Source organism: Neovison vison, chromosome 10 (genome assembly GCF_020171115.1).
Source record: "Neovison vison isolate M4711 chromosome 10, ASM_NN_V1, whole genome shotgun sequence".
Classification (NCBI taxonomy): Eukaryota; Metazoa; Chordata; class Mammalia; order Carnivora; family Mustelidae; genus Neogale; species Neogale vison.
Window position 1 is genome coordinate 42,146,011 of NC_058100.1, and position 24,014 is coordinate 42,170,024.

General features: G+C 41.0%; 1 protein-coding gene across 1 annotated transcript in view; it reads right to left on the reverse strand.

Moving 5' to 3' along the window:
• Window positions 1–24,014, reverse strand: part of SMYD3 (SET and MYND domain containing 3) — a 689,511-nt gene that overhangs the window by 641,235 nt on the left and 24,262 nt on the right. The gene's annotated exons all lie outside the window — the stretch shown is intronic.

Consider the following 24,014-nt stretch of genomic DNA (forward strand, 5'->3'; position numbering starts at 1 on the left):
TCTGCCTTCAGGTCAGGTCAGGTCATGATCCCAGGGTCCTGGGATGGAGCCCTGAACCTGGCTCTCTGCTCAGCAGAGAGCCTGCTTCCCTTCCTCTCTCTCTGCCTGCCTCTCTGCCTCCTTGTGCTCTCTGTCAGTCAAATAAATAAAACAAACAAACAAACAAACAAAAGTAAAGCATTCATCTAAAATACTTGATTTCAGTTTTCTAATGATCCCTCATGTTGTTTAAGTACTAAAAATATGGGAAGGATACAAAGTAAAGGTTAATTACCAAGCACAAGCCACAGGGGGCCTCAAAAAAAAAGAACAAAAAAAACAAAAAAACATTTCTGTAAATCTACTCACCTAGGTCCTATACAGAAACTGCTTTTACAATAATCAGATGCTTTCAACCTTGAGAAAGAGGACCTAGAAAAGTGATAAACAACCCTTTCTGCAATTTAATGAGTAGATACTGCTCTAACGGACTGAAACACATACAGTTTTTAAATTTTTAATCAAAGAATATATAGCATATGGTTAAAAAGTCTAAGAATACAAGAAGATTCCCTTGCCTTGTTCCCCCCAAGGCAATCATATTTTAACCATCTCATTTTAAGAGCCTCTGACAGGGGATGCCTGGGTGGCTCAGTTGGTTAAGCGGCTGCCTTCGGCTCAGGTCATGATCCCAACATCCTGGGATCGAGTCCCACATCAGGCTCCTTGCTCGGCAGGGAGCCTGCTTCTCCCTCTGCCTCTGCCTGCCACTCTGTCTGCCTGTGCTCGCTCTTTCTCTCTCTGACAAAGAGTCTCTGACAGTTCCCCTCAATTTTCTAATAAATACACTTTTTTAAAAAAGATTTATTTAGTTATTTGACAGACAAAGATCACAAGTAGGCAGAGAAGCAGGCAGAGAGAGAAGAGGAAAGCAGGCTCCCCGCTGAGCAGAGAGCCCCACGCGGGCCTCGATCCCAGGGTCCTGGGATCATGACCTGAGCCAAAGGCAGAGGCTTCAACCCACTAAGCCACCCAGGCACCCCTAAATAATACACTTTTATATCGATTTCTTCATTCATCACCTTGAGATGTTATGAGACATGAAGCTCTTAGGCCATGATGCTAGGGCCAATTTCTGCTTCCCATGAACACATTTCTCCCTTCCTCTCAATGTACAGCACTAATTTTATGTTCTTAGGCTGGTTACTTATAAGACATACTTCTGATTCCATTTTTGTATGGAAAATCTTATAAGATTCTTATAAAAGATCTTAACTCCTCCTTCACAGAACGAAGCTATCAGAACCTACACCTACCCTTCACATCCTCCTATCTTCTGTCAGCTGTGCCCTTTTTTCCCTTGTCAAGATTTAAAATTCTCATTCCATTACACGGTCATAAGTAAGTTTTCCATGCACTGTCTGTAGAAGTAGTTCTTAGAGTGCAACATGCATCAGACTCACCTGGAGAATCTGTTAAAATACAGGCTGAAAGGCCTCACCCAGTGAGGTTTGGGTTTGTTATGGTCTGAGACTGAATTTCTCACAAGTTCCCAGGTGAGGCTGATGCTACTGGTCTAGGAACCAAACTTTGAGAATCCTGTTCACCAAAGGACCAAACAGTACATTCAGTTAAGATTATATTTCATTCTTTATGGTGATAATGTCAAGATCCTTCTGTCTCTCAAAAAAGAATGTTCTGGGGCTCCTCGGTGGCTCATTCCGTTAAGCGTCGGACTCTTAATTTCAGCTCAGGTCTTGATCTCAGGGTCATGAATTCAGGCCCTGCACTGGGCTCCCCACACCCAGCGTGAAGCCCACTTGGGGGGGGTGGGGGGAGAATGTTCCTAATTCCATAATTAAATGCAATCTTTCTGCCTACTGCCAACTGCTCCAAAGCACACCACAGGTTTTAATTTGATTCTTACTTAGATCACAATTTATTGCACTATTTCCCCTTTGGAATTTGTTTTCCTTTATGTTGTGTGTGTGGGTGTGCACACTTTTTAGTCCATCTATAGCCTAGATTAGGAAACTAATAACCTTCTCTTCTATTGGAACCAAATGCATGTTGCAAGCAGTCATTCTGGGATTTCACCACACCATAGGGAGTTTTATTATTTTCGGGAGCTCAGGGGAGAGGTTAGAACTGGAGGTATATTAAAAAAAATAAAAAATAACTGGTGGTATATATTTAAGAGGCATCAATTTACAGTCAATGTTTTAAGAGATAACCAGGGGTTATCACTAGGTATAAACTTGGTAACAGATCTGTCTCAGGTTCTTAACCTTTGATATCACAGAAGGACAAGGAACAATGCAGATTAAAAATACCAACTTGGGACGCCTGGGTGGCTCAGTTGGTTAAGCAGCTGCCTTCGGCTCAGGTCATGATCCCAGGGTCCTGGGATCGAGTCCCACATCAGGCTCCTTGCTCAGCAGGGAGTCTGCTTCTCCCTCTGACTCTGCCTGCCTCTCTGTCTGCCTGTGCTCACTCGCTCTCTCTCCCTCTGTCTCTGACAAATAAATAAATAAAATCTTTAAAAAAAAAACAAAACTGTTTTAAAAATACCAACTTACTTATATTTGACTCCCACCTGTCCTTAACCCCCAAGGAGAAGACAGAATGGATCCTGGCCAGAAGAAATATCGCACACTCTCACACAAGCACTGCAGGGCAGCACAGGAAGGGAAAGTAAGCCGGTCCCACCAGCCAACGAGTCATCTGTGATGCTGGCTCCTCGAAGCGCAAGAAACACATCTTCTGCATGGTGAGGAGGTCCTAGTAGACAAGCAAATGCCCAGGTGGTCTGGGAAAAATGCTCAGAACTTCCAGCTGCTACAAGATGTGTCTAAAAGCTTCTCTCTCCAATCCTTCTTACCACATTCACACTCATCTAATGTTCAAACCAATACTTAAGAATACCACAGGCAAATCGTTCCCAATTTTAGAGCTGTATATTCTAACTTGGTCAGTCATGTGGTGATCACCATAGGGAGTCTCATTATATCACACTTAAAAGCCAAGGAAAAGGAGGCCTAGACGGACTGTCTCTGTTATGCAAAGTATTTAAATGCATGGGCCTTGGGGCGCCCGGGTGCCTCAGTTTGATTAAGTGTCCAACTCTTTTTTTTTTTAATATTTTATTTATTTATTTGATAGACACAGCGAGAGAGGGAACACAAACAGGAGGAGTGGGAGAGAGAGAAGCAGGCTTCCCGCTGAGTAGGGAGGCCAGTGCGGGGCTCAATCGCAGGACCCTGGGATCATGAACGAAGCTGAAGGCAGACGCTTAACGACTGAACCACCCGGGTGCCCAGTGTCCAAGTCTAGATTTCAGCTCAGGTCCTCAGGGTCCTCCGGGATCTCAGGGTCCTGCAATTTGAGCCCCACATCCAGCTCCACGCTGACCACGGAGCCTGCCCGAGATTCTCTCTCACCCTCTCCTTTTGCCCCTCCTCCCTTTTCATGCTTGCTCGCTCACTCTCGCTCTAAAATAAATAAATAAATACGCGCGCGCGCGCACACACACACACACACACACGTTATGTATATAATTACTATATGACTCAGAAAATCTACATATCTAAGAGAAATGAAATGAAAATGTGTCCACCCAAAACACTTGTCCACGAATGTTCATAGCAGCTTCGTATACCAACATAACCAACAGATGGAAACAGCCCAGCACCCATTATCAGATGAAAGATAAACACAATGTGGTACTCACACACAATGGAATGTTATTCGGCCATAACAAAGAATGAAGTTGATATATGCCACAACATGAATGAACCTCGAAAACATTATGCTAAGTGAAAGAAGCCAAACACAAAAGAGCACATATTGTGATTCCACTTAATATGAAAACTATCTAGAATAGGCAGATTCGTAAAGATGGAAATTAGGTTAGAGGTTACCGGCGGCATAGGGAAGGGAGAGTGGGAGTTACTGCCTATAGAGTTTCAGTTCAGGATGATTTACACAGTTTTGGAAACATAAAAGTGATGACTTTGCAACACTGTAAATGTAATTAAAGCCACTGAACTGTACAGGTAAAAATGGCTAAAATGACACATCTGTGTTATTTTAACACTAAAAAAAAAAAAAATCAATAAGCAGCTATGGAAAAATGGCTAACAAAGGGCAAGAAAGTAAGCAAAGAATGAGGAAAGCTATTACAGTTACCATGGCAAGAGATTCAGTGACCTGGAGGGAAATGTGTGGATTCAGGATCTTTGAGAGGTAACACCACCAAATTATGCTAGTGGACTGAATACAGTGGAGCAAGAGAAAAAGACAGAGAGAGGGACTCAGGGCTACTCCCAGCAACATAGCTCCCTAGAGTAACACTGGTTTAGCCTCCAAGGAAATGCAAGATGGACTGTGGTACAATTCTCCAAAAATGATGTATTTTCAACTACAAAGCAATATAGAGACTTAACAGATGTCCAAACTATACAGAAGAAAAAACTGTCGAAAGGTTTCCCTTTTCATAGATAGTATGTGCCACCTGATAAGAACACAAAACCTCCTATAAAATATTCTTGCAAAATATTGAACCTGAAAACAGATCAAGCCTAGATTCAACCATCAATTCATCACTTACAGGGAAGGAGGAACATATTATGTTAATGTACTAAATGTCACTGAATTGTTCACTTTAAAATGGTTAATTTTATGTTATGTAAATTTCACCTAAACAAAAAAGCTTAAAAAAAAAAAAAACAGTATCGGGGCGCCTGGGTGGTCAGTGGGTTAAGCCGCTGCCTTCGGCTCAGGTCATGATCTCAGGGTTATGGGATCGAGTCCCGCATCGGGCTCTCTGCTCAGTGGGGAGCCTGCTCCCCTCTCTCTCTCTGCCTGCCTCTCTGTCTACTGTGATCTCTCTCTGTCAAATATTTATTTATTTATTTATTTATTTATTTATTTATTTTTAAAGATTTTATTTTATTTATTTGAGAGAGAGACAGTGAGAGAGAGCACGAGCGAGGAGAAGGTCAGAGAGCGAAGCAGACTCCCCATGGAGCTGGGAGCCTGATGTGGGACTCGATCCCGGGACTCCAGGATCACGCCCTGAGCTGAAGGCAGTCGTCCAACCAACTGCGCCACCCAGGCATCCCTCTCTCTGTCAAATAAATAAATAAAATCTTTAAATAAAAAAAGGATCAACCAATTTCAATGTATTCCTTATTTGATTCTGATTTGAACAAACAAAAAAATGAGATAAGTAGAGAAATATCTAGCAATGTTAAAACACTGTTGTTTTAGTTATAATAAGATTTTGATTCTTCTTTTTTTTTTTTAAAGATTTATTTATTTATTTAGTGTCCCAGGACACTGAGATCACGATCTGAGCCGAAGGCAGAGGCTCAACCGACTGAGCCACCCAGGCGCCCCACAAATATTTTTTTTAGAAGTTCTATTTATTTATTTAGAGAGAAAGAGAACATAGAGGGAGGGGCAGAGGGAGACAGAATCTCAAGCAGACTCTTCCCGCTCAGCGCAGAACCCAACCCCAGGCTTGCTATCAGCCAGACTTGATCCCAGAACCCTGAGATCATGACCTGAGTGGAAACCAAGAGTCAGATACTCAACTGACTGTGCCACTCAGGTTCCCCTAAATTTATTTTATTCATGCTCAAAATTATGTTACCTAGATTTCACTTTATTTTATGACAAGTAATACAGAAATATGGCACACTAAGATAATACTAGTATAGGATCCTAAGCTACTTTTTAAAAACTTTACCAATAAATGAATAATGGGGTCATGCTATGAATACAAGTATTTTATTTTGCAATTACACATCTAGTATATACAGTGTATCCTACATTTTAAAATTATTTTGCTAATTCTTTTTTTTTTAAGATTTTATTTATTTATTTGACAGAGAGAGATCACAAGTAGGCAGAGAGGCAGGTAGAGAGAGAGGAGGAAGCAGGCTCCCTGCTGAGCAGAGAGCCCGATGTGGGACTTGATCCCAGGACCCTGAGATCATGACCTGAGCCGAAGGCAGTGGCTCAACCCACTGAGCCACCCAGGCACCCTATCTTGCTAATTCTAATGGAGCACTTCCTCTTCACTACAGTCCTCTAAACACTGAGCATTATGCCACTTTCACCCCTGTTTCACACATAAGGAACTGGGACACAGGAGGTTAAATACCACCCAAAGTCACAAAGTTAGAAAGTACCAGATTCAGGGGCACCTGGGTGGCTCAGTGGGTTAAGCCTCTGCCTTTGGCTCAGGTCATCATCTCAGGTCCTGGGATCGAGCCCCGCATCGGGCTCTCTGCTTGGCGAGGAGCCTGCTTCCACCCCCCCAACCCTGTCGCCTCTATGCCTCCTTATGATCTCTCTCTCTCTGTCAAATAAATAAATAAAATCTTAAAAAAAAAGAAAAAAGAGAGTACCGGAATCAGGAATTCTGCTAGTCTGGATGTATAGCTCATCCCAGTCCTCATATTCAATTAGTGCTTCTCGGACTTTAGCAAGAACACGAGTGAGCTGGAGATCTTGTCCCAGTGTCCACTCTCAAGAAGATGCTCTACGGTTGGACTAAGATTCCACATTTCCAGAAAGCAACTATTTACCTCAATGCTGCTGATCCAGAGGCCACAGCCATCATGATTCCGATCCACTCTGCTCTGCTGCCTAACAAAGCACTTAGAGGATGGGATTTAACTCAGGACCTAGTGACCTAAGCAGTTGAAGTCCCAAAGCAACCCATGAGAAGAGTTTCCACTTCTAATGCTCTCAAGACCCAACTGACATCCATTCGATTTGTGCAATACCCTTTTTTCCTCTCTTAAATAAAAGCCTATTTCTCCCTATTCCCATACAAATATACAATAAAAGAATAACTCTTTCCCCTTTTTTGGGAGTGGGGGCGATTTTCAACTTGGCATCTGACTGAACATTACAACTAAAAACAGACACATTATTAAGACACAAAACTCTTTGACTACTTCATTCTCGAATATGCCACAAAAAGCTGCAAATGACAGCTTGTCTCTGGATTACTCCAGCTCAGCAATTTTTTAAGAGAGGGATTACAAAAAGAAATTGTTCCAACTAGTCATGTTTCTCTATTAAAAACAACATGCTTCAGGCCCTTACAATTTACAGACATCTCTGATGTGAACTGAAACCAATTTGTTTGTTTGAATCTAGGCCAACATTAAAATATGGTTAATTTGTAATACACTAAAACCTAATTTCTCTTTCTCAGAAATCAAGCTGTTTCTAAAAATTATCTCATAGTCTCTTTTAAGGACTATTCAGAGTTTTCTTTGTTTATGCATTCTATTTTTCCTCCTTACAGGATACATGAATAAATGTTACAAGGAATTTATTAGATTTTGAAATTAAAGTGTAGTCTTATTGACCAAATTAACTATAATAGTTTCTCCAACAGGTACCTTACTTTTTTAAAAATTCCCACTTTCTAAAATCACCTGTTAGGGCACCTGGGTGGCTCAGTAGGTTAAGCCTCTGGCCTTTGGCTCAGGTCATGATCGCAGGGTCCTGGGATCGAGCCCCAAATCGGGCTCTCTGCTCAGCAGGTAGCCTGCTTCCCTTCCTCTCTCTGCCTGCCTCTCTGCCTGCTAATGGTCTTTGTCTGTCAAATAAATAAATAAAATCTTTAAAAAAAAATAAAATAGGGGTATCTGGGTGGCTCAGTGGGTTAAAGCCTCTGCCTTTGTCTCAGGTCATGGTCCCAGGGTCCTGAGATCCAGCCCCACATCAGGCTCTCTGCTCGGCAGGGAGCCTGCTTCCTCCTCTCTCTCTCTGCCTATCTCCTCTGCCTACTTGTGATCTCTGTCAAATAAATAAATAAAAATCTTTTTTAAAAATATTTAAAAAATAAATAAAATAAAATCACCTGTTAATATTTTTTTAATATTTTTATTCATTTATTTATATATTTATTTGACAGAGAGTGAGAGAACACAAGCAGGGAGCAGAGGGAGAGGGAGAAGCAGGCTCCCCACTGAGCAGGGAGCCCGAGTTGGGACTCGATCCCAGGATCCTGGGATCATGACCTGAGCCAAAGGCAGATGCTTAACCATCTGAGCTACCCAGGCGCCCGACAGGATTGTATTTTAATGTTCTTTTTGAAACAGGGAGAACCACCTGAAGAAAAGGGCAGAGGGAACTCTAGCAATGGGCAGCCCTGGATTTACATTCAGCTTGAGTCACTGTACTATGTGACCTACAGGCAGGTTTACCTAAACTTACTAGGTCATGATTCTCTGTATACAGAAAACACTCAATTACACTGTTATTATTATAACAGCTATTAGCAAACACTTCTCATAAAAGAGAAAATGAAAGTTCAAGAAATTTATACAACTTGTTGAAGGTCGCATAAAACTGAAAAGGCTGGAATAAGTCCATCCCTATCTAACTCTAAAGCCCAGGATTTCTCCCTCTGACCCATATGTTATATTTCTAATGTGTAATTATTGATTGCTTAGCTATCAAGTACTTTTTACACACTAAGAATGGATATTAAACATTAAATAGCCTATACAGTACTGTAGCACAAAAGCCACCACATCCACACTGTTGATACTAAGACAACCAATTATTAAGTATCAGGTAGCTGGAAGGATAAAAAACATAAGTCAGTCCTCAGTAGCCTAACACAAACTTAAAAGAAAAAAATTTATTTATTTGAGACAGAGAGAGCAAGCAAGCACATGAGCAGGGTGGAGAAAGTGTGCGAGGGACAGGGGGAAACAGACTCCCCTCTGAGCAGGGAGCCTGAGGAGGGGCTCCATCCCAGACCCTGAGACCACCACCCAAGCCAAAGGCAGATGCTTAACTGAGCCACCCAGGAGCGCCAACCTAATCCATACTTATGTACCTAAGGACAAAGACGCCAGAGAAAATTAGCCACTGCAGCCTTCCCACTTTTTCATTCTGACAAACATCTGTTGAAAACGTACAGTGAGAACATGGTGCCGAGGACAGTTATGATTGACCAAACAATATGAGAAGCATTAAGACTAAAGAGAACATGGTGCTGGGGACAGTTATGATTTACCAAACAATATGAGAAGAATTAAGACTAAAGACCAGGACAGGGCGCCTGGGTGGCTCAGTGGGTTAAGCCGCTGCCTTCGGCTCAGGTCATGATCTCAGGGTCCTGAGATCGAGGCCCGCATCGGGCTCTCTGCTCAGCAGGGAGCCTGCTTCCTCCTCTCTCTCTCTGCCTGCCTCTCTGCCTGCTTGTGATCTCTCTCTGTCAAATAAATAAATAAAATCTTTTTAAAAAATAAATAAATAAATAAAGACCAGGACAGCTTGAAATAAGAAAAATAAACTAATCTAACCACAATGAAGGTATCCTATAATTGGTGTTTTAAATGATAGATGTAATTAATTGCATCTCAGGACATACAACACCTAAAAATACAGCTAAATACTGTGTATAAAAGCACCAGTAGGGGACATCTGGGTGGCTCAGCCGGTTAAGCATCAGTCTTTACTTTAGGTCATGATCTCAGGGTCCAAGGATCGAGCCCCGCATTGGGCTCTCTGCTCAGCGGAGAACCTGCTTCTCCCTCTGCCTGCCACTCCCCTGCTTGTGCGCTCTCTCTCTCTGACAAATAAATAAATAAAATCTTTAAAAACAAAACAAAAACAAAAACCCAGCAAGTGAGTACCTGTCTACACATGTGCATAGCTGTCCGCTATCCAGGACAGGGTCACGGTTCATAGCTTGGGCTGACAATCACAAAGACCGGAGTTTAGTATCCAGCTCTGTCACTTAGGGCTCAGTGACTTCAGTCAAGTAATCTCTTTAAGCCTCATCACCTCAACTGTCACACGGGAATAAAAACAGCACTTATTTTAAGATTTTTATTTTTATTTATTTGATAGACAGAGAGAGATCACAAGTAGGCAGAGAGGCAGGCAGAGAGAGAGGGGGAAGCAGTCTCCCTGCTGAGCAGAGAGCCCGATGTGGGGCTCGATCCCAGGACCCTGAGATCATGACCTGAGCTGAAGGCAGAGGCTTAAACCACTGAGCCACCCAGGCGCCCCCAGCACTTATTTTAAAAGATCATTCATTTCGCACACTTTTACTGCAGGCTATACCTTGTTATATGGCATTGTGCTAGGCACTGTGGGTTAGGTATAAAATTTTTTTAGATATAAAAAAATTTATAAACCTAAAAAAATATTTTCTTAGGTATAAAAATGCATGTGCTTTGGCATGTGTCAAGAACAAAGCAGTGGGGGCATTTGGGTGGCTCAGTGGGTTAAAACCTCTGCCTTCGGCTCAGGTCATGATCTCAGGGTCCTGGGATGAAGTCCCGCATCGGACTCTCTGTTCGGCGGGGAGCCTGCTTCCTCCACTCTCTCTCTCTGCCTGCCTGCCTACTTGTGATCTCTGTCTAATAAATAAATAAAATCTTTAAAAAAAAAGAACAAAGCAGGGGTTTTGTCTGTTTTGTTCCCAGCTCTATCTTCAGACCTAGAACAGTGATGACATGTAGAATACATGCCATAAAAATTGTGATAATCAATGAATAAAGTATAGATATTTTTTAGTTTATTTATTTATTTTTAAAGACTATTTATTAGAGAGACAGAGAAAGCACGCAAGTACAAGCAGTGGAAGCAGCAGAGGGAGACGGAGAAGCGGGCTCTCCACCAAGCAAGGAGCCTGATCCGGGACTCAATCCCAGGACTGAGATCATGACTTGAGCCAAAGCAGATGCTCAACTGACAGAGCCACCCAGGCACCCGGTACAGATAATTTTATGTGATTTCTGTCTATGAATACGTTGGGAAAGATGCCACTTGGGAATGAAGTCTAAAGAAAGATGTATCTTCTTTATACTTCAAATCTGCTCTAAGTTACAGCAGATATAACAAACAAAATGGGAATTTGTTCGAAGCCAGAGATTTAAAAAACGTGTATCTTCTAACTGTAACATTTAAAGAACAATAATAAAAAAAATTTTTTTTTAATTAGCAACAACTGCTTTTCAAAGGAAAAAGTATGGTTTCTAGAAAGAGCCACGGACTCTAGAAAGGCACTGGAAAATTCTGACAAAATTACTTTATTAAATACCAAATACTGGGGCGCCTAGCTGCCTCAGATGGTTAAACATCTTCCTTCATAAACATCTACCTTCAGGACTGAGCTCCAGGTCAGGCTCCTGGCTCAGCAAGAATCTGCTTCTCTCTCTCCTAATGCCTCTCCCCCTGCTTGTGCTCCCTCTCTATCTCTCCGTATCAAATGAATAAACAAAATATTTTTTAAAAATATATATATATCTACATATAGATATATAGATATCTCAAATACTAATTTCGAGGATATTTCCTGATTTCCAGAAAATTTGAGCTAAACTTTGTGAATGGTACTTTTATCCAGAAAAATAATTTATAATTCTCCAGTATTACAGATCATAGCCTACAAAATAACTTAGTTAAAACTTCCCCAAATGACTTGTGATACAAAGCATCCTGCTGCTGAAGTAAGTTTCCTACTGGTTGCTCAGCCATTCCTATACATGTGGATGGGATGCAAAATGTACACATAGCCTGTGGGGTTCAGCAGGACTTCTTTTTAGAGTTAACTGTATAATTCTTTTTCTGCTAGGATAGAATGTTTCAAGTGTTCTGTTAATTAGGGAACATGCAGAACAGGTAAAATCAAGTTTCTAACACTCAATGACCAAAAAAAAAGAATAAACTGTTTAGTGTTAGGTGGGTCAGAAACTTTTGGCCCGCCACAACCCTTTTTTGGATTCAGCCTTCTTGAACACATACATTTTGTTCAAGTCTTTTTTTTTTTTTTATATTTTATTTATTTATTTAAAATAGGCTCAGTACCCAATGTGGAGTCCAACAAGGCGGTCGAACTCACCACTCTGAGATAAAGACCTGAGCTGAGCTCAGGAGGCAGGACGCTTAACCAACTGAGCCACCCAGGGGCCCACGTCTCTTAGATTTTTTTTTTTTTTTAAAGATCTATTCATTTGATTTTTGTTTTTTACTTTGGTTTTATTATGTTAGGTTAGACACCAGTTAGTACATTAGTTTTTGATGTAGTGTTCCAGGATTCCTTAAGATCTATTCATCAGGGGTGCCTGGGTGGCTCAGTGAGTTAAAGATCTATTCGTCTGAGAGAAATTCTGTGTGTGTGTGTGTGTGTGTGTGTGCACGCACACATGCCCGCGCCTGCGGAACCACAAGGTGGAGAGGAGATGCAGAGGAAAGGAATCTCAAGCAGACTCCCCACTGAGTGCGGACAGCAGCACGGGGCTCAATCTCACGACGACGCTACTACGACCACAACATGAGCCAAAACCAAGAGCCGGATGTTCAACCAAGTGAGCCACCCAGGCGCCCCAACATCTCTTATTTTTAATAAGAATTAGAAAACTAGGGGCGCCTGGGTGGATCAGTGGGTTAATTAAGCCTCTGCCTTCGGCTCGGGTCATGATCTCAGGGTCCTGGGATCGAATCCCGCATCAGGCTCTCTGCTCAGCGGAGAGCCGGCTTCCCTCTCTCTCTCTCTCTCTCTCTCTCTGCCTGCCTGCCTCTCTGCCTACTTGTGATCTCTCTCTGTCAAATAAATAAATAAAATCTTCAAAAAGAAAAAAAAAGAATAAGTCTACCTCCTAAGACTCCATGTGAGATTTTCTGTCACACAAGTTTAAAATACCTTTAATTGAACATCTGATAAAATAAAACATTAAACATACAAAGAAGTAAAGTATAATGCACCTTCTTCAGGATCTAATGAACCAGCTTCAACAATTATCAACACATTTTTTGCTATGTTAAAGTATTTCAAAATTTTAACATGGTAAGACTAAACCCATTTATCATTCAGATATACCTGTTGATTTCTAATTGAAGAGAAAGGGAGAGGTATGTGTTTTTGTTCTCTGATACAATCGTGGCTCTCACATCAGTTCTCTTACAAGACAGCACTGAACAGCAAAGGTGAGTTTTACCAGCAACGAGCACTCCTAGGAAACATAGCAATCAATCCCTCTTTTGTTCCTCCCACTCTGCTGCTTTGGGCCTGATACAATGAAAGCAAATCTCAATGTAATTCAAGCTACCTTCCCTCTGCACCAAGGATCTTTCTATACCTCCATTTTTAAAGTAACCAACAGGAAAACAGTGTTATACATACATTATGGATATAATAAACCTGCTCAAAATACCATGAGGTCCATGTGCAATCTCCTTTCTCGGGAGTTAAAAAATTCTGTAACATCTAAGTGTCCTCCCATAACATCAGAGTGATTCTCAGTTTGCCATCAGAGGTGACGGGACATTCTGAGACAGGCCAGGGCACAGAATCTTTTCATGACTGATCTCATCGAAGGGTGTTGTGTGTAAAGCCATGGAGTCCTCCTCACTGGGCTAATACTCAGTATTACAGATTAGGCATATTAGATACTTCTTATCACCCCACAAACAGATCATCACGTATCTATACACATCACATATAAGCATCCACGTGGTACAAGCTAGTATTTTATCCCTCGGATTTCTTTCACAGCTACAATAGCTGACGGACCACCGCACCCCTACTCCTGTGTACGCCCTCTGCCTCACCTCAGCTCGGCAGCCAAGGCAGGCTCTCTACCACCTACGGGCACTCAAAGGCACAAGCACACAGCCTCCAACACATCAGGAGATAAACAGCTACTCAATCTCAGTACAGCACCCTCTTCTAAAGATCTAATAAACCCATAACATTAGTCAATAAAATTAAGGTAAGACGTTCCACACGTTTTATAAACACAGTAACTTGGGATACAGAAAGAAGCAAGTATCACTCCCCTATCTGGGACAGGGAAATCAAAGCTGTATACTTCTCAGTAAGGGGAATGTCCCATAAGAGCTTAGAAAACGTCCACCCCGGGACAAAGAGAAGAAAACAGTGCACCACAAGCAAGGATGAAACAAGACTTCTAAGAGTGTATGGTTTTAATAAGTAGACTTCCCAAAGAGATCAAACTGTTACCCCAAATTTCAAGTTTCTTCTGGCTTAGACCATATGTCCTTACACCACCAGGCTGATCGCAATGCCCCTCTCTTGAACCTAAACAAAACCCACTTGTTCTTAAAAAGGATTCAGTGTTCACAGCAACAAAACTAATTTTCCATTACCCCCAGATGTTCTTTTTTAAGTTACCGAAGTTAAGGTACTCAAAGAAGGATTTCCCCCTTGCTGATATGTACACCTCAGTTGATGGGCTTTAATGTTCAACTAAGAATTAGGCTGCTGGTAAGTCCTTTAAATCTGGTGTTTTCATAAAACATTCACATTAATTCAAGCAAAACATTAAGAAGCATTACATAACGAGTCACAGTAAACTGGCGATGAAAGGAACAACCATTAAGACGCCCAGAACACCAGTTTATCACACATTATCACTCACGGCATGAAAATGTTCGAAGACTAACATCAAAATACTTTCCTCAAAGGTACCCTATTCCTCCCCTTAAATACACAACATTTACTAAAGTATTGTTGCATGCAAATAAAAGACTTCTCTCTCTAAAAACGAAACTAAAGAACTCTTTGGAAAAGGACAGTCACAAAGTTCTCTCTACTGCTGACCCACAGGCTTAAGGGACCACTTACAGGAAGGGTGGTTACATAATTATGTTCTCTTGTGCAACTGAGACTCTCACAACAGCTTTCTACAAGAACATGCAGCAATTAAGATGGGACAGCACAGAATGCTGCTGTCAGAAATTGGCTGCTAATATATATATATATGTAGATATCGATAGACAGATGATATATATATTAGAAAATGAAAAAATATATATACATATTTCCATATCAGCCATGAGCAATCACAGAAAGCAGTAATCAATACCTCTTTCTTTCTCTCTCTTCATCCACCCTATTATTTGGGGATTTTCTGATAAAAGGAAAGAAAATTTAAATGCAGTAGGAATAGTTTTGTGCTCCATTTTATTTTTATTTTTATTTTTTTTAAAGATTTTATTTATTTATTTAACAGACAGAGATCACAAGTAGGCAGAGAGGCAGGCAGAGAGATAGGAGGAAGCAGGCTCCCTGCTAAGCAGAGAGTCCAATGTGGGGCTCGATCCCAGGACCCTGAGATCATGACCTGAGCCGAAGGCAGAGGCTTTAACCCACTGAGCCACCCAGGCACCCCTGTGCTTCATTTTAAATAATATTTCCTATTTTAATAAGTCTAGCATTGTTTTTTCACTATTTTAACAGATGCCATTCACAAAAATGTCTTATTAAAGAGAACGAAAAACACAAAAATATCTAGCTTCAACCTAAATCTCTAAAAGATTGGACTAGCTACATATTACCAGAAAGGTTCTTATGTATCCAATCTTGTGTGTACATGTTCCTAATCTCTGAGAAAGATGTTAGAGTCAATATTACTGCATCACAGAATACATCATTACTGTTGATATCTGGTAAGTTTCCAACAAGAATGAAAAACTTAATGAGTAATAAACCTCATGGGTTCGGAATTCAGACAGAATTAGTTATATACCTTGATCAAGTTATAGCCTATCTAAACTTCAGTTTCCTTACCTATAAAATGGGAATGGTAAGGATATCTCTAGAGACCTCAAAAGATTTTGCAGGGTTATATGCGATAATGCACATCAAAGCCCTCGCATCATTCCTGACACATGGCAAGTATTCCATGTCAACTCTCATGATCTTCTATACCGATCACTATCACTATAAATAAATAATACCCAAGGCACTGTAGTGAGTGCTACATACTTTATCATAGGTTTTGGCATTTATACCCTTCACCAACCCTACGTGGTAGGTGGTTTTGGTTTTATTATTTATTATTACAATCCTCACTTTATCACTGAAGAAACTAGGTTCAGCTAGCAATTTTCCAGGTTCATGCAATCAGAAAATGGCATAACCAAAACCTGAACTAAAATCTGATAACAAAGCTCCTTAACAAATATGACGTAAGTAATAACAAGTTCAAATTTCTCCAGAATGGGTAATAGCAACTCCATTACTCAACAGACATTATACGTAATATTCATACAGATAACTACATTAACTTCTAAATGTTCCATCCAAAAAGAGACAAACCAAAATCCCATTCCAACTCTTTTTTTTTTTTAAAGATTTTATTTATTTATTTGAGAGAGACAGTGAGAGAGAGCATGAGCGAGGAGAAGGTCAGAGAGCGAAGCAGACTCCCCATGGAGCTGGGAGCCTGATGTGGGACTCGATCCTGGGACTCCAGGATCACGCCCTGAGCCGAAGGCAGTCGTCCAACCAACTGCGCCACCCAGGCGTCCCCCATTCCAACTCTTGATTTATTAATTTATCTTTCATTTCTAAAAACAATGTCAGGATGAAGGGGATGATTATGACAATACATCACGTTTATGTAATACTTCGGTACAAAAACTAATTTGATTTTCACTGCAATCCCATGGATAACAGGAGGAATTATCACCTCCATGCTGCAGATGAGGGAAATGAAAAGTCACAAATCTGACAAAGAATAGAATAAGGACTCAGGCCTACATCTTCCTGCTCCAAAACAGAGCTATTTTTCACTCTACCGTGTGGACAAATGGATAAATAAATACTAATTAAAAACTCATCTCAAAAAAGCAGTCCACACACACTCATTTCCGTCAATGATCAGAGCCTTAGAGACAAAGCAATCCTGCAGTCTCCAAATGATACCATTTAAAGAAAAGAGAACAGCTTCAGAGGAGCATAGCACTGTTTAAAAAGGACGGTTCCGGGGGCGCCAGGGTGGCTCAGTGGGTTGGGCCTCTGCCTTTGGCTCGGGTCATGATCTTGGGGTCCTAGAATCGAGCCCCGCATCAGGCGCTCTGCTTGGCAGGGAGCCTGCTTCCCCCTCTCTGCCTGCCTCTTTGCCTACTTGTGATCTCTGTCTGTCAAATAAGTAAACAAAATCTTAAAAAAAAAAAAAAAAAAGCCAAAAAAGGACAGTTCCTGGACCTATAAGGAAGGCAGAGGATCAATCAGTCTCCAAGATAACAAAATAAATAAAATTATCCACTTGTACTAAAAGAAAAATGAAGGAACTATGGCTTAGAACTATACTGATAAATTTAATTTACATTAAGGAAGAACAGTAAGAAGTAATGTATATGGTGGTAGTACAAGACACAGCTCCTGGGGTGCCTGGGTGGCTCAGTGGGTTAAAGCCTCTGCCTTTGGCTCAGGTCATGATCCCAGGGTCCTGTGATCTAGCCCCGCATCCAGCTCTCTGCTCGGTGGGGGGCCTGCTTCCTCCTCTCTCTCTCTGCCTGCCTCTCTGCCTACTTGTGATCTCTCTCTCTGTCAAATAAATAAATAAAATCTTTAAAAAAAAAAAAAAGACACAGCTCCTGCATCCAGAGCTTCCAAGCACGATAGAAAACTATTTAAGGATATCGTTCAAATAATTAAGATACAATGTAGTAAGTGAGATAAAAGATGTGACTGTATATAAGAGAGAGCTCTGCTCTAAATAGGGATAATTGAATAATGTGCTCATTTACAGAAAGAAAAAGAAAAAAAATAGGGGTGCCCCAAAATACAAGGAAAATTGTTATAAGAGGTATCAGTCTGCAGTGGAAAATCGCGCTCAAGTTTCTAACTTGGGCTCCACTTGTTGCTTTTTTACCATGCCCTATGCATAGTAGCTACATGAATCATTTGACTTCTCAATAAATTGATCTTCTGCAAGTACACTGCTCATTAAAAAGCTGGGACCCAAATTACACTTAAATCAATTTATATGATCCATGACTGATAAATTAATGATTACAGAGTAATTACATGGATGATTTCATTCAAAATAAGTCTGTGTGTTTTAAAGTTCAAGTTCAGGAAATTTAGTCAAAAAGCAAAGGTAAGACAGAAAGAGAAGTTTTCTAAGAAAAAAATCTGAACTAAAAAGAAAATCTGAACTAAGGTAAAAAAAAAAACAAAACTAAAGACTTGAATCAGGATGTTACTGAGAATTGCTGCAAATATTCACATTCAAGCAGTATTTTTTCAAAGTTTAGTCACAACATGACAACTAAAGTAGGCAAAGAACAGATTCCCAAAAAAAACGCTGTCTTGCAGGTAAGCAAGTCTCAAAGTCCAGTGAGTACCAGCATCACCCAGGTAGCTGGTAAGAATGTAGATTCCTGTGTCTAAAACAGTAGACATTCAGAGGAGAAGCACAGGAAAACAGAATCTAATAAGCCTCACTCCAAGCTAACCCTGACACAGGTGAATGGTGGGCACTGCTTTGAGAAGCGACACAAGATTCCAGGCACTGTCCTGCCACTCTTGTCTGTTCTCTCATAGAATTCTCCTAAAACCACTGGAGGTAGACATTATCCTTATTCATGAAGGAGGAAAGAGAAGCCCAGGGATTAATTAAAATAGCTCAGATTAAACAACTAAAGAGTTGGGGCGCCTGGATGGCTGAGTGGGTTAAAGCCTCTGCCTTTGGCTCAGGTCAGGATCCCAGGGTCCTGGGATTGAGCCCATATCCGGCTCCCTGCTTGGCAGGGAGCCTGCATCCCCCCTCTCTCTCTTTGCCTGCCTCTCTGCCTACTTGTGATCTCTGTCAAATAAACAAATAAAATCTTAAAAAGAAATAAATAAAGGTATTTAAAAAACAAACTAAATAGAAAGAAAAGAGAAGAGAAATTTACTTTATTAGAAAGCCATTTCAGAGGAACCTACATAAGGAAACTGGCATTCTAAAAATTTTTAAGTAAAATAACAGTAGATCAGAGAGTTCATCTGTGTCACTCAGAGATACAGAGAAAAAAAAGATAATATTAAAAATTATAAATAACTATTTAAATAGTTATGTAAAATGCAACTCACTTCTATCTGTAGTTGGCCTTATGCAGGCTGAGGTAAAGACAAAGTACACTGATATGAACTTATCTATGCTTAACACTTACATTCTCTGAGTTTTAAGTCCCTTCTAATAGGTGAATTAAACAGTCAACTCTAAATATTTATTTTGATATAAACTTTTAGGTGACTACATGGAATTACAGTTTTCACACCAAGAATTCAGCCTGTGGACCAAACTCTCCGAACCTGTAGTACAAACTGACCAAGAGTAGTAATTAATTAAGGGAGGGAGAAAGTTTCAAAAAGTATCAGGAACATGTCTCAGATGTTATCTGTAGACACCGCGCTCTGATAACCCTGCAAACCTCAGTCATGGAGACATTTACTGAGTGTCTTTGTGTATACTCGGAACAGTGCTAGGTTCTGGAAACACACAGAAAAATAAGACTAGATCCCTGTCTTCAAAGAGGCTAAAACCAGAGGGGAAATAACTAACAGGAAATAACCTAATAACAATCATATTAAGAGCTAAATTATGTAGTACTAATGCCACAAATCAATGAAGGAAATCAATGACAAGTAAAACAAAGAAAGAACATTCATGAAGTACAAGTGCCCACTGTATATCAAATACTTTCACTTGTGTTACAACCTCTTTCAAGTCTAAGAATAACCCTGAAAGGCAGGGTTCAAGATGAAGAAAACCAAGCTCAGGGGCGCCTGTGTGGCTCAGTCGGTTAAGCGCCTGACGCGTGGTTTTGGCACAGCTCACGACCTCTGGGTCATGAGACTGAGGCCCTAGACGAGCTCTGAGCTGAGCATAGCATCTGCTCGGGATTTTCTCTCCCTCTCCCTCTGTTCTTACCCCTCCCCTCTCTCAAATAAATAAATCTTAAAAAAAAAGATGAAGAAAACCAAGTTCCAAGCAGTTAAGTAGCTTGTTCCAACTCACAGTACCAGCAAAGATAACACAAGAGAAAGCGCCAAAGTAGGGGAGGGCATGACTACCTCCCAAGGCACTGAGGGAACCAGTCTGGCTAAAATACAGCGCACACCAGGAAACAGGACTGACCAGAGCTGGGCCAAGCTGGAAAGAATCACTATTTATGTGTGATGAGCTAAGACAGTTGGTAAAGGGACAAGGAAGACTGATACAGTAGGAGTTCACAGAGCAGACTGAAGCAGGGAAGATTTACACCAAGATGGAATCAGCTAAGGGCTCTAGGAATGAGCTGTCCCGACCTGCCAGAGCTGGCCTGGCTCTATGGCTTCGCTCCTGTGTCATCAGGCGCTGGCTGTCACTCGCGGCAAGGCGGTGCTGTCCTCCTGATGAATATGAAGGATCTCACAGAGCATCAATGTCAGACAAAACCACTTTGTGGCCAGGATGGATCGAGACAAAAACAGGACCTCTGTGGAATCATGTCTGAACACGGACAAAACGTGAACGCTATCCAAGCCACAGAAATGATCCCGCACCCTGGCTCCTACAAGTGATGGTGACTGCTTTACCAATCAGCTCTAGCCTCACTTCACTCCTGCCTGCTAGGCAGGATTTATTAGGGTACTCAATCACGGAATTACACCCACTTCTTGATGGCATCCAATCCAGAGTGAAGCCCTACTTCCTTGAATCCTCCCCCAAATCACCTAACACAAGCCAAATCCTGTAATAAATCCCTTCTAACATTCTCTGAAACAGCCCATAATTCTCCATGGTTAGTAAACCCAAATTTGTTCAACTACAAGAATGTTCCTGATAGTCTCTGACTGGAGAGCACGGACAAAAATGGGAGCCTACACTAGGGTGGTAGGAGCAGGAATGGAGCAAAGACAGAGACATCTCCACGTTAAGAATGAAAAGAACTAGTAAAAAAGATTATTAAAGAAAAAAAAAAGTTGACTCGTGCATCACTTGGGAAAGTAGAGACATCAGACTAAAATATCGTGAATTTACAGTGGACCTAGTTAAATAAGTTCATTTTTTACAGATAAAAGAAGTTTATTCTTTCCATCTTTCCATATTCTGTACTTTTACTTTTTTATTTAAATTCAATTAGCCAACACAGAGTACGTACTTAGTTTGAGATGTAGTGTTCGACAATTTGTCAGCTGCTTATGACAGCGGAGCTCATCACGTCAGGTGGCCTCCTTAATGCCCATCACCCCATTACCTCATACCCCCCCCCAACCTCTCCTCCAGCAACTCTCCATTTCCTAGAGTTAAGAGTCTCTCATGGTTTTTCTGGTTCTTTGATGACTTCCCATTCAGTTGACAAAGAAAAAAAAATAGTTAAGACTTTTATTTATTTATTTAAGACAGAGAGAATGAGAGAGAGGGAGCATGAGTGGGGGAGGGTAAGAGGGAGAAGCAGACTCCCCACTGAGCAGGGAGCCTGATGCCCAACTTGAACCTGAGACTCCAGGATCATGACATGAGCTGAAGGCAGTTGCTTAACCAACTGAGCAACCCAGGTGTCCTGATAAAGGAAGATTTTTCTAAAAGATAAAGGAAGACAGAAAAATATTTGGAGGGTAATTTAGAGATTAAAAAATAATGATGTGTGGGTCCCACCTACAAAGATTCTGGTTTAATAGCTCTTGAGTGTATCCTGGGCATCAGGATTTTAAAAAGCTCCTCAGGTTATTCCAAAGTGCAGTCAAAGTTGAGAATCACTATCTTAGAGAAGGACCACGGCTCAGGACTGGGAGGAAGAAGGAAAAGCAATGGGAAGAGTGAAGAGACCTAAGGTACTAAGGGGCATAAATCGAAAACAAAACAAAACAAAAAAACTGGCTTGAAGACTTAGCAGGATTCAAAGGTATTGTGAGAACAATGAAAATGTTAAGAGTCACTGCATTTAACAAACGACAAACAGAAACCAGACGGGAATGTAGAGAGGTTTCAATGCCTGGAAAACATGGTCAACAGGAAAGATAACATTCTGCATTAGCAAAATCTTAAAGTGGAAGGCTTTCAGTCCTCTGAAGCTGCCTGCATCACACACTACGCCTACAGCCACAAACAGAGGTAATCGTGGACCACCTAGTGTATAGGGAACAAACAGACGTGGAGTCCCCCACCCCCAGACTCTTCTAGTGGTGTTCCCACACTGCCATCTAGTGGTCAGGATGGCAAGGACGGATTTGAACTGGAAGTGCTTTCCAGAGGGCTGTGAACTCATCTGGTTGTAAGACAGCTGGTAAAGAGCCTAAATTCAAGGGTTTAATCCTAATGTTTTCCTTTAGAGTAGAAGATAGGCTTAAAGTACAGGGTGGTTTCTTTGGACGGTGATGAAAATGCTCTAAAATTGGGGTGATAGCTGCATAACATTTTGATGTACTTAATGTCATTGAATTACAGATTTGAAAATGGATAAAATGGCAAATTGTATGTTACTTCTTGTCACTTTGAATGGGTGAATGGCATGATATATGAATTATATCTAAACCTATTACAAAAAGGAGGAAGAGGCGGGAAACACAGGAATGATTCAAGAACTGTAGAAAAGCTTAAAAAGGACGCCGGAAATCAGTCCATTCATTTCAAGCCCGCTTCATTTCAAAGCAAATAAAATTGAGGCTCCACAGATTAAATTATTTACCCTACTCACCTAGACAGTAAAACCTCAGCCAAAAGGGAGACAATATTAACTTAATTAAAAGCTTTTTGTCTGGGCGCCTGGGTGGCTCAGTGGGTTAGAGCCTCTGCCTTCGGCTCAGGTCATGATCCCAGGGTCCTAGGATCAAGCCCTGCATCGGACTCTCTGCTCAGCAGGGAGCCTGCTTCCCCCTCTCTCTCTCCCTGCCTGCCTCTCTGCCTTCGTCTGATCTGTCAAATAAATAAATAAATAAAATCTTTAAAATAAAAAAAAGCTTTCTGTCTCCCAATCCTGAGACATGATTTTCGTTAAGTGGGGTCCTCACCAGCAGCCAGAGATCTCACCCACACCAATGACTTCAAACAGCATAGTATCACCATTATTCCAACAATTCAAGCTCAAAACCCCACACTCATCCTTCACTCCTTTCTCACCTGATAATCACTCAGTGAATTGGGTCAACTCTTCTCTCAAATGACCTATCTTCTATTTGAGCTACCGCCACCCTACCAATTCAGGCTTTCCCTGCTTCAACACCCAGAATAAAGCAAATTCTCTTTTAACTGGAATCCCCATCTTCAGTCTTTCCACATCTGTCCTCCAGCACGTTCACAAGATCAGTCCTGCTGCACTAATCTCCCAGAATTCTGTGCACTTCGTACTGCGACTCAAAATTTTTGTGGGCTCCTCAACAAACTACAAAATAAAGTTCATATTCTTTTTAAAGACTTTTATTTATTTGTTTCAGAAAGAGAAAGCATGAGCGGTGGCAGGCAGGGGAAGCCCTGCAGAGGGAGAAGGAAGACTCCCTGTGGAGCCCAACACAGGGCTCAATCCCAGGACGCTGGGATCATGGCCTGAGCCAAAGGCAGATGCTTAACTGACTGAGCCACCCCGGTTACCGTGAAGTTCACATTCTTTAGACTGGTCATCAGGACTTCTGTATTACACAATCTATTCCAACCTTCTCCCCTGTAACCTCCCCTATAACACAAACACACTCCAATATAGTCTACTGGTCTACCAGAGAATCTACATGCATTTCCCCACTAGTCCCACGGTCATTATCTGTACCAATAATTTTCACCATTATCCTGTTTGGTTTTTTTCTTTCGCAAAGGTTCTCAACTCAGGCTATGCATCAGCCTCTCCTGTAGGGTTTAAAGATGTTGCCCAGAAATCTGGATATTTTTCAAAATTCTGCAAGTAAATTTTCAAGAAAAGTAAAAACCAACTTATTCATAGACTTTACGAATGTCTTATGCAAGGTGGTTATGTTTTCAGCACCTAAACAGGCTACCTAATAATATTCAGTAAAAAAGCAAAACAAAAAACTTAAATTGCCCAGAGAAACCATTACTTAAACATCTAAGCATTCTTTTCTTGATCACTTGTACAACATAAATCTTTCTAATTAGCATCTACTTCCTAACAAAAGGTAAACACAGTAACTGAAAAACACTAGTAAGAATTAAATTTTTATATACTCATCAAATTTGTGAGAAACATCACAACCATTCCAATTAAAAATTCAATTTAATACGTGCCTGCCCTATATACCACAATCATTTAAATGT